A 15,142-nucleotide genomic window follows, 5' to 3' on the forward strand; every position below is an offset into this window, starting at 1 on the left:
GAAGAGGGCTGAGAATTAGGGGACCCACTGAAGGTCCTGTGCCAGTCAGCTGCCCACAACACACTCGCAGCACACAGAAGGTCAGGAAGTTCTGCAGAACCCCAGGCAAACCCCTGGCCTCGCTCCTAAAAGGAGGCTATTATTATTGATTACAAATGGCAAAAAGAAAAAACTATCATAGGGCATCTGAGGAAAACCAACAGCATTTCAGAGACTGAAATAAAGAGAAAATAGACTCCATCATGGGAAAAAAGATTCAGGCGAATGAAAAGCTTTACAGAAAAATTCTTACATCTTCAGAGAGATTCGGAAGATACTGTGTCCATGAAGCATGAAATAAGCTGACAAAACTGGGCTCTTAGAAGTTAACAATATGAATACTGAAATTAACAATTCAGGAGAAGGGCTGGAAAATATGAAAAGGAAACCATTCAAAATATAGGGAAAAAATATTCACAGGATACAAAAGTATCTTGATCTAGAACAACATTCCAGGAAGTTCAATGTCAGACTAAATAGGAATTCCATAAAAAGAACAGAATAGAAAGTAAAGGAAAGTACAACAGGAAGTTATCTAAGAAATCAAGAGGAAAATTTCCCAGAGCCGAAGGAAGACTGCATCTTCTAACTGCAAAGCTTAAAATGCACAGAGAGTATGAGAAAAGACCACACCCAGACATAGTGTCCTGACCTTTCAGAATTCATAAGGAAAAAATGCTACAAGTTTCTAGAGAGACAGATTATTTCAAGAGAAAAGAATCTATACAGTGTAATGGATGGCTTCTTTTGTCAACCTGATCTCCTGTTACCAATGTGTATTGTCTCCTTCTCCCTAAAGTGTACTTAATCTTTGCTTTCTTTGAACAATGTCTTTGGTTGCAAGTCATAAGCCTGAGGCAAATAAAATTCCAGTAATTTCCAAGAAAAAAAAAAAAAGAATCAGACGGGTATCAGACCTCTTGCCAGCAATGCTGGGTGCCTGAAGAAAAGGAGCAATACTTTCCAAGGGAAAAGTTCTAAAAGAAAATGATTTGGGACCTAGAATTTATACTCGGAAAGGCAATATAAAGACATTTCAGAACTACAAGGACTTAGAACAATTTATCACTCATGTACTGTTTTCTCAGTAAACTTCTGGAGGAGAAGTTTACCTAAACAAGGGTTTAAACTAAAAAGTAAGATTTAAAAAAAAATTATTTTTGTAATTAACTTATTTTTATTATTAATTTATTTATTTTTGGCTGCATTGGATCTTTGGTGCTGCGTGTGGGCTTTCGCTAGCTGCAGCGAGCAGGGGCTACTCTTCATTGCAGTGCGCGGGCTTCTCATTGCAGTGGCTTCTCTTGCTGTGGAGCACGGGCTCTAGGTGCATGGGCTTCAGTAGTTGTGGCACATGGGCTTCAGTAGTTGTGGCGCATGGGCTTAGTTGCTCCGCGGCACGTGGGATCTTCCTGGACCAGGGCTCGAACCCATGTCCCCTGCGTTGGCAGGTGGATTCTTAACCACTGTGCCACCAGGGAAGTCCCAAAAAGTAAGATTTTGAAAAGCAAGGATCTAATAACAGAAGTGAAAGGCACAGGGGGAGGAGGGGGAGAGGGAGGAGGGGGAGGGGAAGGAGGGGGAGGGGAGGGGAGGGGAGGGGGAGAAGAAGAAGGTAGCTTTGGGACCTGGCTGACTCACGAGCCTAGGGGGCGTCAGTCTGATTCAAGCAGGAGGGTGGAAGCTCCAGGAAAATAGGACGGGACTCTGACAAGCCTGCCAAGAACTGTACTGAAAGTCTACGGGAAAGATTCAGCACGACGGAACAAGGAAAACTAAGCATGTTAAAGCAGAAGCTATTGTTAAGTCCAGGAAAACCGTCAGACAGAAAGGAAAAATAATTAGAACGTTACTGGCTCAGCGGTAAATAATATTTACAGTGCCGTAACACTGAAAAACAGTGAATACGAATTTAACCAAAAAACTGTGGTGCTGGGAGAAAAGGGTAAGGGAGAAAAGAGTGAGCGGGGCTGTGGTGTTTATAACAAGGCTAAGGTCTCGTGTGCCATCCTAGGAGGTCAACAGGTAGTGTCTAAAACTGATGAATAAAGAAAGAGCGGTACGGTTCTGTGTGGTCCTTGTTTGGATTGCATTTGAAAAATAAATATTTTGAGTTAATTGGAGACCTTTGCTAGTAATAAGGGATTATTAATTATTTTACTGTGTAATAATGGGAGTGTAGTTATGTTTTAAAAAAGGAGTTATTCTCTTAGAGATACATGCTGAAGTAATTACTGATGAAATGTTGTCTAGAATTTATCCCCAAATTATCTATAAGCAGGGCGAAAATGGCCACAAGCACAGATGAAACAAGTTTGGTCACAATTCTTGAAGCTGGGTAATGGGTGGTACATGACGATCTGTTATACTATTCTCTCTAGTACTGTATGTTTGAAATTTTCCATAATAAAAATTTTATAAAGACAGATAGCTGCATAAGCATATTACTTAGATATATGGAGAGAGAAACACTAGAACAAAAAACTAACAGGATCAGGCTTCCCTGGTGGCGCAGTGGTTGAGAGTCCGCCTGCCAATGCAGGGGACACGGGTTCATGCCCCAGTCCGGGAAGATCCCACATGCCGCAGAGTGCCTGGGCCCGTGAGCCATGGCTGCTGAGCCTGCGCGTCCAGAGCCTGTGCTCCGCAACGGGAGAGGCCACAGGCGTGACAGGCCCGTGTACCACAAAAAAAAAAAAACCTAACAGGATCAAAAGTGTATGCTCTTGGGAGCAGGACAGGCGGGAAGGGAAAAAAGGGGTAGAGGCAGGGGACAGCTGTTTTCTAGCGTCAGTTTATAATGATATTTGACCTTAAAAGAACAAAGCAAACCTATGTGCATGTGCCGTTATGACAAAAACAAGTTTAATTTTTAAAAAATAATAGGGGTAATATTACTTAGAGAAATGGAGATAACCACCAGAAGAGCTAAAAGCAGAAAAATTAAATGGTTGCCTCAGGTAAGGGGGTAAGCAGCAGATTGATGCCTTTCTGGACTCGTAGATTTTTTTTTTTTAATGATTTCATGATTACTTTGATTTTTAAAAATGTTATCTGTTTTTATCAGTTATTGCCATGAGCGTTTAGCAGGGCCTTTTGGTCATCCTGACATCTACAAAATGAAGCTGTTTCTCCAGGTGAAGAATCCTAAACCGCCCAGAGTGAATATCTCCACAGGAAATGTAACAATAACTATTATTGCCATTTATCTATTATCTACCATCTGCCAAAGCTTTACATATGTTATTTCTAATCTTCACAACACTCCTGCAAGGCAGGTATTGACATTTCCATTTTACAGATAAAAAGACTAAGGCTGAGAGGCGTTGGCTCATCGGCTTGAGGCCACAGAGTACAGAAGGCCAGGCTTGGGAGACCCTTTCCACTTTCCCACCTCTCCTTTACAGTCTACTGTTCGGTACAGAAAGTACTGTTACATCCATTTTCTCTTCAACTCTACGAAACAGGATTATCCTCACTTGACAGATGAAGAAACTAAAGGTAAGAAAAGTGGGGTAACTTGCCCAAGAATCCAGGTTTCATGATCCTAATCCTTTACTTGCTACCATCCCTATCCGCTGTCCTCTCAATAGCTAAATGTCAAGATCTTCATGGCCTCCACATGGGCACTTGACAAGATGAATGCAGCTGAAGCAGGAATCTTCAGAGAAAGAGACTTATTTTTTCCAAGGGAAATATAGTAATAAACTGTGGAATGTCCTCAGTTGCTGTAATGTCAGCATTTTGCTCAAGTCCTCAACGGGGCATTTGAAATATCAGTGGCCGGCCTGCCTGGCATACGGCAGGGCAGCTGCTAGCTTGGCTGTTCCGATCACCGTGCTGCTCTTCTTGGCTCCAAAAGAAAGGAATGAGTCGTGTGTGCTTCTGCCCTGAAAAGAGAATGTCTGCGGCTTCCCTGGTGGCTCAGTGGTTGAGAGTCTGCCTGCTGATGCAGGGGACACGGGTTCGTGCCCCAGTCCAGGAGGATGCCGCATGCCGTGGAGTGGCTGGGCCCGTGAGCCATGGCCACTGGGCCTGCGCGTCCAGAGCCTGTGCTCTGCGGCGGGAGAGGCCACAACAGTGAGAGGCCCGTGTACCGCAAAAAAAAAAAAAAAAGAGAATGTCTGTGTCTCCTAAATCGACTTCAGTCGATGGCCAGGTGGCCCCACGGCTTTTTAGAGCTGCCAGGGATCTTAGGTCTGGGCTCCTCTAGAGCAGAGGCAGGTCTGTAAAGCTGTTGGATGGGCTGGGTCGGGGTGGGAGCCAAAGGTGGGGAACTGAAGGGCCTGAGGATGTGGCCCACAGTCATCTCAAGCCCTGGGGACCGGGGTCGCTGACAGCAGCCTAAGAGTAGGGTGCAAGCATGTGCTGTGAGAGGCTGCTCCCGGGGCTGCTCGGGCATCTGAACAATGGCCAAGCTTCCAAGGAGGAAGAAGCTGTTTACTTGAGTTCAAACTATTTATAGCACCAGCAATCTGCACATATTTGGATGACAAATTTCTGGGCTTCAAGTGAGTGGTGCTTTGCTCCTGGACAATTTCACCAAACACATTCCCTCCCCACGCCACCCCCAGACCCCCCTCGCTAACACATGTTGCCCTCAGGATGTTTTATTTAAGTTGCTGAGTTTAAAAAGATTATAAAAAGAAATTACATTTTAAGAACTAGTGACTTTTAATCCATTTGTCTATGAGTTTAAGCTACACAATATTATTTTCTTTAAGGCTTGAATCAGGCATTAAATTCTAATACATGTGTATGCTATAAACAAATACAACTGAAATAAAAACAGTACCTGAATGAGGTCTGTAATTTAACATGTGCTGTATCACTTACTGTTGCTGCACTAAGCTTAAGACCTACAAAGAGAATGTTTCTTGTAACCCAGGTCACGTAGCATGATAAAAGGCTTCACAGAACAGACCCACGAACAATATGTAATCATATAGGCATTCCAAACAAACAAAAGAGGTCTTATTACCCACCGATTCTGGGGCAGAAGCAGTTGTAGGGTCCAGAGCTCAAGGCCCCCTCCCCTGACCACATGCCATAGAGGAGAGGGTTTGACTATAACAGAAAGATGTGCAGAGCCCTCTGCACAGTTTTAACTCACAGAAGGTATTATACCCTTGCCAACAAATTCATCTGGAAAAACCAGCTTATCTCTAAAAGCTGCCTTGTTTTTATAGCAAAAGCAATGCTTGATCAGCCATCTCCTCTGAGCCAGGCACTGCCTAATTCCGAAGGGGAAAAGCGGCGGTTAATCAACATGTAAATATATTGGCTAAAACATTGGTGGCTTCCAGTCCTATCACACAATGCAGGCAGGAAGTAGCACAGAGAAAAAGGGCAGGAAGTGAGAAGAGAGCTTCACAGGATAAGGGGTGATGCTGGACAATTGATTTAGGGAAAGGGAACAGAAGGGATTCCTCAAGGGACTAACCTGTTTTCTTATCTTTTCCCCCTGCCTAAGAAGCTCATTAGAAGACAGACAGAAAGGTCTCTAGGATAATCTTTTGATTAACTCCTCTCTTTAAGATCAGGAGAAAAGTACTGGTGAGGGTGGAGGAATGAAACATGTCTATACACAGAGGGAATGTAAATTACTTTAGAATTTTTTCCAGGCCAATTTGTCAGTATTTGGTCAATATATGACCCACAATTTAAAAAAATTTTTTTTTAATTGAAGTATAGTTGATTTACAATGTTGTGTTAATTACTGCTGTACAGCAAAGTGATTCAGTTACACACACATATATATATTAATACATTCTTTTTTAAAAATATTCTTTTCCATTAGGTTTATCACAGGATAGTGAATCTAGTTCTCTGTGCCATATAACAGGGCCTTGTTGTTTATCCATCCTATATATAAAAGCTTACATCTGCTCACCCCAACCTTCCACTCCATCCCTCCTCCCCTGACCCCCTCCTCCTTGGCAAACCACCAGTCTGTTCTCTATGTCTGTGACTCTGTTTCTGTTTCATAGATAGGTTCATTTGTATGACCCCAAATTTTAATGCATGTAATTTTGATCCCAAGATTCTACTAGGAATTTAAAGACTATCCTCATTCAGACCCAATCTAAAAGGTCACTTCTTGAGGACTTCCCCAACCCAACAAACCTAAGGAAACGCCCACCTACATATCATATCACTTTCTTTTAACTATCTGCACAGCACTGTTCTTTTTCCTGTTCATTAATTTGTTTACTACCAGCCTTTCATTGTTCCCTCCCCTACTCCCACATTAAAATGCCAGCTTTGTAACAGCAGGGACCCGTCTGTCTAATATACTGCTCTTCCTATGTGTTGGATACTAGCCAGGGACATTCCATGCATCATCTCATTCAATCCTCACAGCCAGAGGTTTCTGTTATCAGCCTTACTTAACATAAGAACAAATTGAGGGACTTTCTCGGTGGTCCAGCGGTTAAGAATGGTTAAGAATCCGCCTTCCAATGCAGGGGACACGGGTTTGATCCCTGGTCGGGGAACTAAGATCTTACATGCCGCAGGGCAACTAAGCCAGCACGACTCAACTACTGAGCCCGTGCACTCTGGAGCCCACGCACCACAACTAGAGGGAAGCCCGTGAGCCACAGTGAAGAGCCAGCGTGCCACAACGGAAGATCCCGTGTGCTGCAACCAAGACCTGACGCAGCCAGATATAAAAAAACAGAACCGAGGCGCAGGTCAAGTCTAGTGAGCGGCCAGCAAGCCACAGCGGGAATGTGAACACTGGCGTGCCTGACTGCAAAGCTCTAAACTATCTTTCTCCAAATGAACCAAAGTTTCAATGTGCATAATTTTTGACCACCTGATTCCAGTTTTGGAAATTTATCATGTGGAGATAAACATACAAGAACACAGAGTTAGACGTATCTTTATTTATTACAGATTGCTTATGGTAGCAAAAATTGGAAATAAGTTTAGGCAAGTCACCAGTTAGCTGCAAGCCTCAAATTTGCTTTTTGGTCAACGGGCCCCATCTCAGAGACACTGTGAGGATTTAATGAGACAATGCACAGTACCTGGCTCCTAATCACTGTTTTGTTGTTGTTATTACATGCATTTAAATCTCTAAAAGGATACACAATATACCAAAGTGTATATTATAATAGAGGCCGTCTCTGGACAGCAGGATTACAGATTTCCTTAACTAAATGGTATACTTCCACACTGTTCTAATTTTTATAAAATGCATATTAGTGTTATACTCTTCAAAAATAAATATATTACTATCTTCTTAAAAGAAGATGGAGGGGCTTCCCCGGTGGTGCAGTGGTTGAGAGTCCGCCTGCCGATGCAGGGGACACGGGTTCGTGCCCCAGTCCAGGAAGATCCCACATGCCGCAGAGCGGCTGGGCCCATGAGCCATGGCCGCTGAGCCTGCGTGTCCGGAGCCTGTGCTCCGCAACGGGAGAGGCCACAACAGTGAGAGGCCCGCGTACCGCAAAAAAAAAAAAAAAAAAAAAGCAGAAAAAAAAAAGGAAGATGGAGATGGGGCTTCCCTGGTGGCACAGTGGTTAGGAATCTGCCTGCCAATGCAGGAGACACGGGTTCAAGCCCTGGTCCGGGAAGATCCCACATGCCGTGGAGCACCTAAGCCAGTGCGCCACAACTACTAAGCCCGCGCGCCTAGAGCCCGTGCTAGGCAATAAGAGAAGCCATCGCAGTGAGAAGCCCCCACTCGCCACAATTAGAGAAAGCCCATGCGCAGCAATGAAAACCCAACGCAGGCAAAAAATAAATTTATTAAAAAAAAAAAAAGAAGAAGATGGAGAAAATAAAGTTGGAGGAACTTAAACAGAGGAAGAAACTCAGTTTATGGGACAGAAAGGGAAACTAATTTAGTAGATTTGAAAATAAAAATGTTCCTGCTCTTTTGTTCTGTGTAAGAGCAAGATCTTCAACGTGCTTATAGGTCTTGTCTCATTCCAAGACCTACAGAATTGATTAAGATGGCCTCAGGAAATCTGAGAAGATGTTGAAATATATATATAAAAAGAAAAAAAGTCTTTATAACCACACCTGCCTTCTAAGGAGAAAGACTCCTTTCACGTGGAAGGCCCTTTGGCTGCTGATCACCTTCTGGGTTCAGCCATGCAAAAAAATAACAGAAATAAAAGCTGAAGGCTGCCAAGTAGCTCTGCACAGTAATGACAGGTGAACTGGAATTCTAAGGGAAGTCTGTGAGGAACAGAAGAAGAAGGGGCCAGGGAGATGGCGGAGGTCTGGATTTTCTGCCATGTGAGCCCTTTCCGGGACTCTCAAATCATTAGCAAAGATGGTAACACTTACAAATGCTCTTTGTGGGTGTATTCTTTGCTCTTGATGGCATTCAGGAAGGGATTGAGTTTCAGTTATGAGATGACAGGCTGAGAAACAGAAAGAGGAGGCAGACATAACCAGGAGAACATAAGCCACACCTTCACGCCTAAGGCATCTACACAATCTTGGTGAAACTTTGGACCTCTACAGGGCATGAAACAAGGGGTCACGCTAATCTGATCTAGATCTTAAAGTGCTAACACACCCAGGTTATACAGGGTTTATTTATCAAGTGAGATCAATGTACAAATTGATATGTGTGTGTGTGCAGGAAAATAAGTAGAGTATGCCACACAGTTGAAAAGCTTTCCACAGTTTCCTACTTATTTTTGGTCACATACTCCTTTGAGAATGCGATGAAAGCTAAGACTCTGCTCTTCAGAAAATGCCTGTCAGGGCTTCCCTGGTGGCACAGCGGTTAAGAATCCGCCTGCCAATGCAGGGGACACAGGTTCAAGCCCTGGTCCGGAAAGATCCCACGTGCCACGGAGCAGCTAAGCCCGTGCACCACAACTACTGAGACTGTGCTCTAGAGCCCGCGGGCCACAACTACTGAGCCCGAGTGCCACAACTACTGAGCCCGAGTGCCACAACTACTGAAGCCCATGCACCTAGAGCCTGTGCTCTCCAACAAGAGAAGCCACCGCAATGAGAAGCCCACGCACCGCAACAAAGAGTAGCCCCCGCTTGCCGCAACTAGAGAAAAGCCCACGTGCAGCAACGAAGACCCAACACAGCCAAAAATAAAATAAATTAAAAAAAAAAAAAGAAAATGCCTGTCTTCAAATGAATCTGATTTCAAGGGGTTTTTGGGAACCCCTGAAGGCCCTCTCTGGATCCACAAAGGTCCACAGACCAAGTTCAAGGATTCTTGCTTTAGGGAAACCACACAATGCTGATGGACATTGCTCGCTGTTGACAATGGGGATCACAAGCCATCTTGCAGTTTGAAGGAGGCATAAGAACACTGCCAACATTCATTCATTTATAAACATTTGCTGGAGACCTAATACCCCAGGTCCTGACGGTATAAAGATAAACGCAATGTGATCCCTGTACTCACTGAATTATCGTCAGCCGAGGGGAGGAAACAAGAAAACAGACCACTACAATAGGGGGGTGAGGCAGACAGTAGTTTCAGACTAACCTCGCCCCCTCAACTTCCTTTTTGGCTCCAGGATTTACTAATTACAAATGAAACAACAAGTGAGAATGACTGACGTGAATACTGAGGACAAGCAGAGGAAAGCAGCACAGGGCCAGGACACTGGGGCCATTTAAAGGGCCAGCTGGCTCCTCTGTGGACTCGGGATTTCCCTCTGTGTCTGTATAAAGAAAGTAAGAGAAAGTAAGCCAGTGCGCCACAACTACTAAGCCCACGCGCCTAGAGCCCCTGCTCTGCAACAAGAGAAGCCACTGCAATGAGAAGCCCGCGCACCGCAATGAAGAGTAGCCCCTGTTCGCTGCAACTAAAGAAAGCCCGCGCGCAGCAACGAAGACCCAACGCAGACAAAAATAATTTTAAAAATAAATAAATTTTAAAAAAAGAGAATTTATCTTTGAGAAGGCATTATGGATGTGTGCAAAGACTTGACTCAAGGTTGTTCACTTCAGCACTGCTTAGTACAGTGAAAAACTGAAAACAACCCTAAAAGTCCACAATTAGGGAGTAGCTAAATAAACTTTGGTATGTCTATAGAATGTTGTATAGAATATTCTATAGGATGGAATATTATGCAGTGATAAGTGATGCTATAGAAGCATATCTAATAAAACATGATAAAAAAGTCTCATTTTAATGTTAAGATGTATATATAGTAGGGCCTCATGTTTGTAAAAGGGAAAACAGTATTTTGCATAAAAAATGGATGAAACTATTAGTAACACTGCAGGTAATTTTTATTTTCTTCTTTCAGTTTATTGGCATTTAAAATTTTTCCTGCCGTGCATTATTTTTGTAATAAAAATATAGTATTATTTCTATAAAAAGAAAAAATGTAAAAAGTTATTTTTAAATTCCTTAGACAATACATACCAACTGCTACAAATATGCATACACTTGACTGTGAGTGAAAGAGATATTTATAGTTATTTATAACAGTGAAAAAATGGAAACAGTCAAAATATCAAACACACTGGCCACTAAAAATAATGGAGAGAGACATGAGGTACGCTCTTTCAGGGCCCTTCTCCTGCCCTCTACCCCCCTGGCCTGGACCAGAAGGTGAGTTGCCAACCTGGGCCTGGCACAGAGGGCGGGCACTGGGGTCGCTCCCACATGTGGAAGATGCACAAGAAACACAAGCCAGATCAAGACCCGTGGAAGGAGTAGGGAGAGGAGCACTGAAGCTGTACCAGAAGGTGGGGCGACAGTCTCCAAGCTCCTCCCAGGTTCCTCAGCCATGACCCAGGTCACTTGATGACAGGAATGATCACGGCGAGCATAAGGACAGAGAAAGGAAAAGGAGAAGACTGGAGGGAAGTGGGTCCTGGGAAAGGAAAATAAAATAGGTGAAGAAAAAGGATTTTTAGAAAAGTGAGACAGATGGCAGAATATGAGGCAGGACCTGTAAGATGGAAGTGCCCTGAGTGGCCTCTGAGATCCTTAGGCAGAGCCCTGATTCGAAAGCTTTGATGAGACAACCACAGAGAAAGGACCCCGGAGCTTTCCTCCCATTTCCCATGACTGATCGTATTGCTCCTGGCAGCTCGATGATACTCAGACATCCAGTGGATTTCGGTACAATGAAAGATTAGATCAAGGACAAGGCTATCAGTCCTTAGAACTAAAGGTAACTTCAAACTAATGTGCACCATTGCCATGATTTATAACAAACAGAGACTGTTTATTTAAGAGCTGCAAAGAGGCTATTGTGTCCACAGATGAAAATTCTTAGCCAGGAAAGAATTCCAGGCCTGAAGCAGTACAGTCTTTTTTTTTTTTTACATCTTTATTGGAGTATAATTGCTTTACAATGGTGTGTTAGTTTCTGCTTTATAACAAAGTGAATCAGTTATACATATGTTCCCATATCTCTTCCCTCTTGCGTCTCCTCCCTCCCATCCTCCCTATCCCACCCCTCCAGGCAGTCACAAAGCACCGAGCTGATCTCCCTGTGCTATGCAGCTGCTTCCCACTAGCTATCTACCTTATGTTTGGTAGTGTATATATGTCCATGCCTCTCTCTCTCGTTTTGTCACAGCTTACCCTTCCCCCTCCCCATATCCTCAAGTCCATTCTCTAGTAGGTCTGTGTCTTTATTCCTGTCTTTAAAAGTGAGCAGACTTGCAAAAGATCAAAGGGATCCCCCTCTCCTCCTTGGGAAGGACAAAGGCTGTTGGCCGAGAGGTAAGAAGACTCTGTAGATACTTAGGTTGAAGTTTTTTAAAGTCCCCATAAGGGAAACAAAAAGAAAGATGATACACTTGAAGATAAATTTAAAGGCAACAAATTAGAAAGGGAACAAAAGCAGACAGGCTGCTTCTGTGAGAGAAACTAGAGGAAGCTGACCAAAAAGCCCATTAACAGTCAGTTTGCATTTGAGAAAATTAGATGGGACAATAACACTGAGACTTCTCCATCCCATGGACCCCCATGATAGGAGAACCAGGCTACTGCCTTGTAAGATGGGGAATAAAACCAGAAGACTTCAGTGTGGACTGAATGTGTTACATGTGGTCAAAGAAGAGAAGAACAGAGTTCACGGTCCCTACAATTCTATGCACCAACTACTAACTCCATGTTTACGAACATCAGCAAGAATGATTCTGATTTAATTGACTTAAGTGATAGAAAAGACAGATCTTCTAAGGACTCTTCCGCATCCATCAGTTTCTGGCCATATTCCAAGATTATCCATATGTTTCTTGGACTTCTAACAATAGAGTCCTCTATGAACTGAAGACACTGTTTTATCTGAAGCTGAGAGCTAAAAGGGACACTTAACAGAGCAAAAAGCAAAAATAAAATAAAACACATTTTAATTACAGAAATAGAGCCAATAGTTCCTTTGGACTCTAGCAGTCAAGACAGCCTCGCAACACTGCATGCACTAAGCAACGCTGGCACTCCAGGTGAGGTTTTTGGCCGAAAGGGTTGATGTCCCAAGGGAACCGTGTTGAGGACATCATACTATTTAGAGAACTCCAAGAGGCCCAGAAGGAATGTTGCAGCACTGACTGCCTGTCTCAGTCCCTTAGGACCCTCTTGCACAGACAGTATCTCCCTGAACAAGTAACCAATAATCTTCAAGAACTCGCCCAGCAAGTAACTCCTGTTGCAACTACTCAAATCTCCATAGTGCAAAAGCAGCCACTGAGAATGTGTAAACAAATGAGCGTGGCTGTATTACGATAAGACTTTATTTACCAAAACAAATGGCAGGCCAGATTGGACCTGCAGGCCAGAATCTGCCGATTCCTCCTTAGAGGACGGGATACTGGTAGTCAATGGCATGCAATGTTGAAAGAGTTTTAAAAGTCATCACCTACGGTCATCTCAAGTGAAGTCCATACTGAAAGCAGAGCTATTTCAAACTCAGTCGTCGCTGCCGTACACCAATGAAAGGCATGAGGAATATAAAGGTCACGAACTGGGCTAAGTGCATCTAACTGCACTGAAGACCTTAAAGAAAATTATGAGCTCAGGTTATAGGGCTGTTCTGGGGCAGAGTTTCTGATGTCCAGCATCTAATGCCATTTCTGCTGAAGAAGTGAGTCAAGGCAGCAGTGGTGTTTTCTCTAAAACAGTCCTCCTTAGTGTGGCTGGGCATTTCTATGGAAACACTGTCCCTGACTGCTTTATTTCCATCTGTGTAACATTCAAGCCCAGGTCTATCAACTTCCTGGAGACTGTAAACTACTTCTGCTTAAACCAGCTACAGTAGATTTTGTGGTTTGCCACTAAGAATCCTGACCAATACCTGCCCCCAATAAGCACCTTTACTGGAGTTCCCGGCATAGTACATTATGATTGTTACATTTCTGTCTCCCTTAGTAGATGGAGAATGTGTTTTACTCAACACTGTAGCCCCAGCACCCAACATGATGCCTGCCTGGCAAACAGAAGACACCTAATAAATTAGTACAGATGAATAGACAGATTAGAAAAAACACGAACACATGAAAACTACTGCTTTAGTTAGAGTGGTGAGATAAGCAATTTTAAAATGATGTTTTAATATATTTTCTTTAGTGCCTAGGTCATTCATTCAAGACCAAGTAGCACAGAAGTATTCATCTTAGGGACCACAAATCCTAATGAAGGAAAATGATTGCTAATTCTCTTTATTTCCATTGGTAAGTTTGAACTGAGTTTCAAAGGTTTGGACTTTTTTTTTTTTTTAAGTATAATTGACTTACAATGTTGTGTTAATTTCTGCTATACAGCAAAGTGACTCAGTTATATACATGTATACATTCTTTTTTATATTCTTTTACATTATGGTTTATCCCAGGATATTGAATATAGTTCCCCATGCTATACAGTTGAAAGGTTTGGACATTTGTATCCAGAACAATGACAGAAATGTGAAATTATGATCAGGAAGACGTGTTCCCTCCTGTGCTCACAACGTGTCTTATAATGTAATAAATGGAAACAGAAAGTTAAGGAAAGATCACTGGATGAGATGGACTTGGGATCAGGCAAACAAAATCAGAAGAGAGCCCTCTGAAACTGGTATCATAAAAATAATGGCTAGAATTCACTGTAACTCATGCTACATCACAATTTAGAGACTGCTTACAAATGAAATGAAGCTGCGTCCTTTCATAACATCAGAAAACAGTTACTTCAAAATGGAACAAAAATGAGATCAAAATCATAACATGTCATGAGACCTACGGTACTGCAATAATAGGAAGTTTCGGGAAATGAACAGAAATACTGAAAAAGGACTCATTTTAAAACTGACTTTTTTTCCTACCTGCTATGGGGAAGAGGGAGCTTTGACTTCAAATGCTCAGCTCATTCCAATTCCTTTGAGTGAAAGGAATTCCATCCCCTAAAATATGATCACGATTCTTTTTACAAGTCTACCCCACAGTCAAAATTAATCCCTCCATCTGTCTGAGAAAGGTGAGGTTCATAAGTAGAGTCTTACACCTCACACCAAAAATAGCTCCTGGTGGATCTACAGATTTAAATGCAAAAATATCAAACCATATAAATATTAGAAAAATACACAGCACAGCATTTTATAATCTCACAGCAGGGGAGGTTTTTCTAAGTATGATATAAAACCCAGAAGTCATTAAATACTGATAAATGTGACTATGAATATAAATAAAAATACTCTGCATGGCAAAAATCATGATCAGCAAAGTAAAAATCAAATGTCAAACCAGGAAAAACTGTATTTCATATCATGAATAGCCTCTTTACCCTGTAAAGAGTTTCTAGGAATTGATAAGACAAAGACTAACAACCCAAGGGGAAAATATGCTCAGAATATGAACAGGGAATTTACAGTAAAGGAAATACATATGGCTCTGAATATATGAAAAGAACTCAACCTTATTCTATTTTTCACTTACTGTTGGAGAATATGAGAAAGTCTGACAACACACTGTTTGGTGTTAGAAAACAGGAATTCTCATCCATTGCTGATGCAGTCATACATTGGTGTAGCATCATTTAGGAAATCAATATAAAAAATTCACATATCTGCCTTGGCAAATCACTTTTAGGGATTTATCACAAAAGCATACTTTCACAAGTGTGAAATATGTATTCACTGCAGCAAAAGATTAGAAATAATCTAAATAC

General features: G+C 42.4%; 1 protein-coding gene across 13 annotated transcripts in view; it reads right to left on the reverse strand.

Annotated features, from left to right (window-relative positions):
* The window catches only part of PKIG (cAMP-dependent protein kinase inhibitor gamma), a 102,277-nt gene that overhangs the window by 42,934 nt on the left and 44,201 nt on the right, over positions 1-15,142 (reverse strand). Inside the window, exon 1 of one of the 13 annotated variants that reach the window (XM_027078249.1) lies at positions 8,344-8,365. The exons of the other annotated variants lie outside the window; for them this stretch is intronic. The gene's annotated coding sequence lies outside the window, so the exon portion shown is untranslated. Of the gene's footprint in view, positions 1-8,343; positions 8,366-15,142 lie in introns of those variants that run through there. 13 annotated transcript variants of the gene reach the window in all.

Source organism: Aethalodelphis obliquidens, unplaced genomic scaffold (genome assembly GCF_003676395.1).
Source record: "Aethalodelphis obliquidens isolate GAN/ISIS:26980383/991018 unplaced genomic scaffold, ASM367639v1 scaffold42, whole genome shotgun sequence".
In the NCBI taxonomy this organism is placed as follows: domain Eukaryota; kingdom Metazoa; phylum Chordata; class Mammalia; order Artiodactyla; family Delphinidae; genus Aethalodelphis; species Aethalodelphis obliquidens.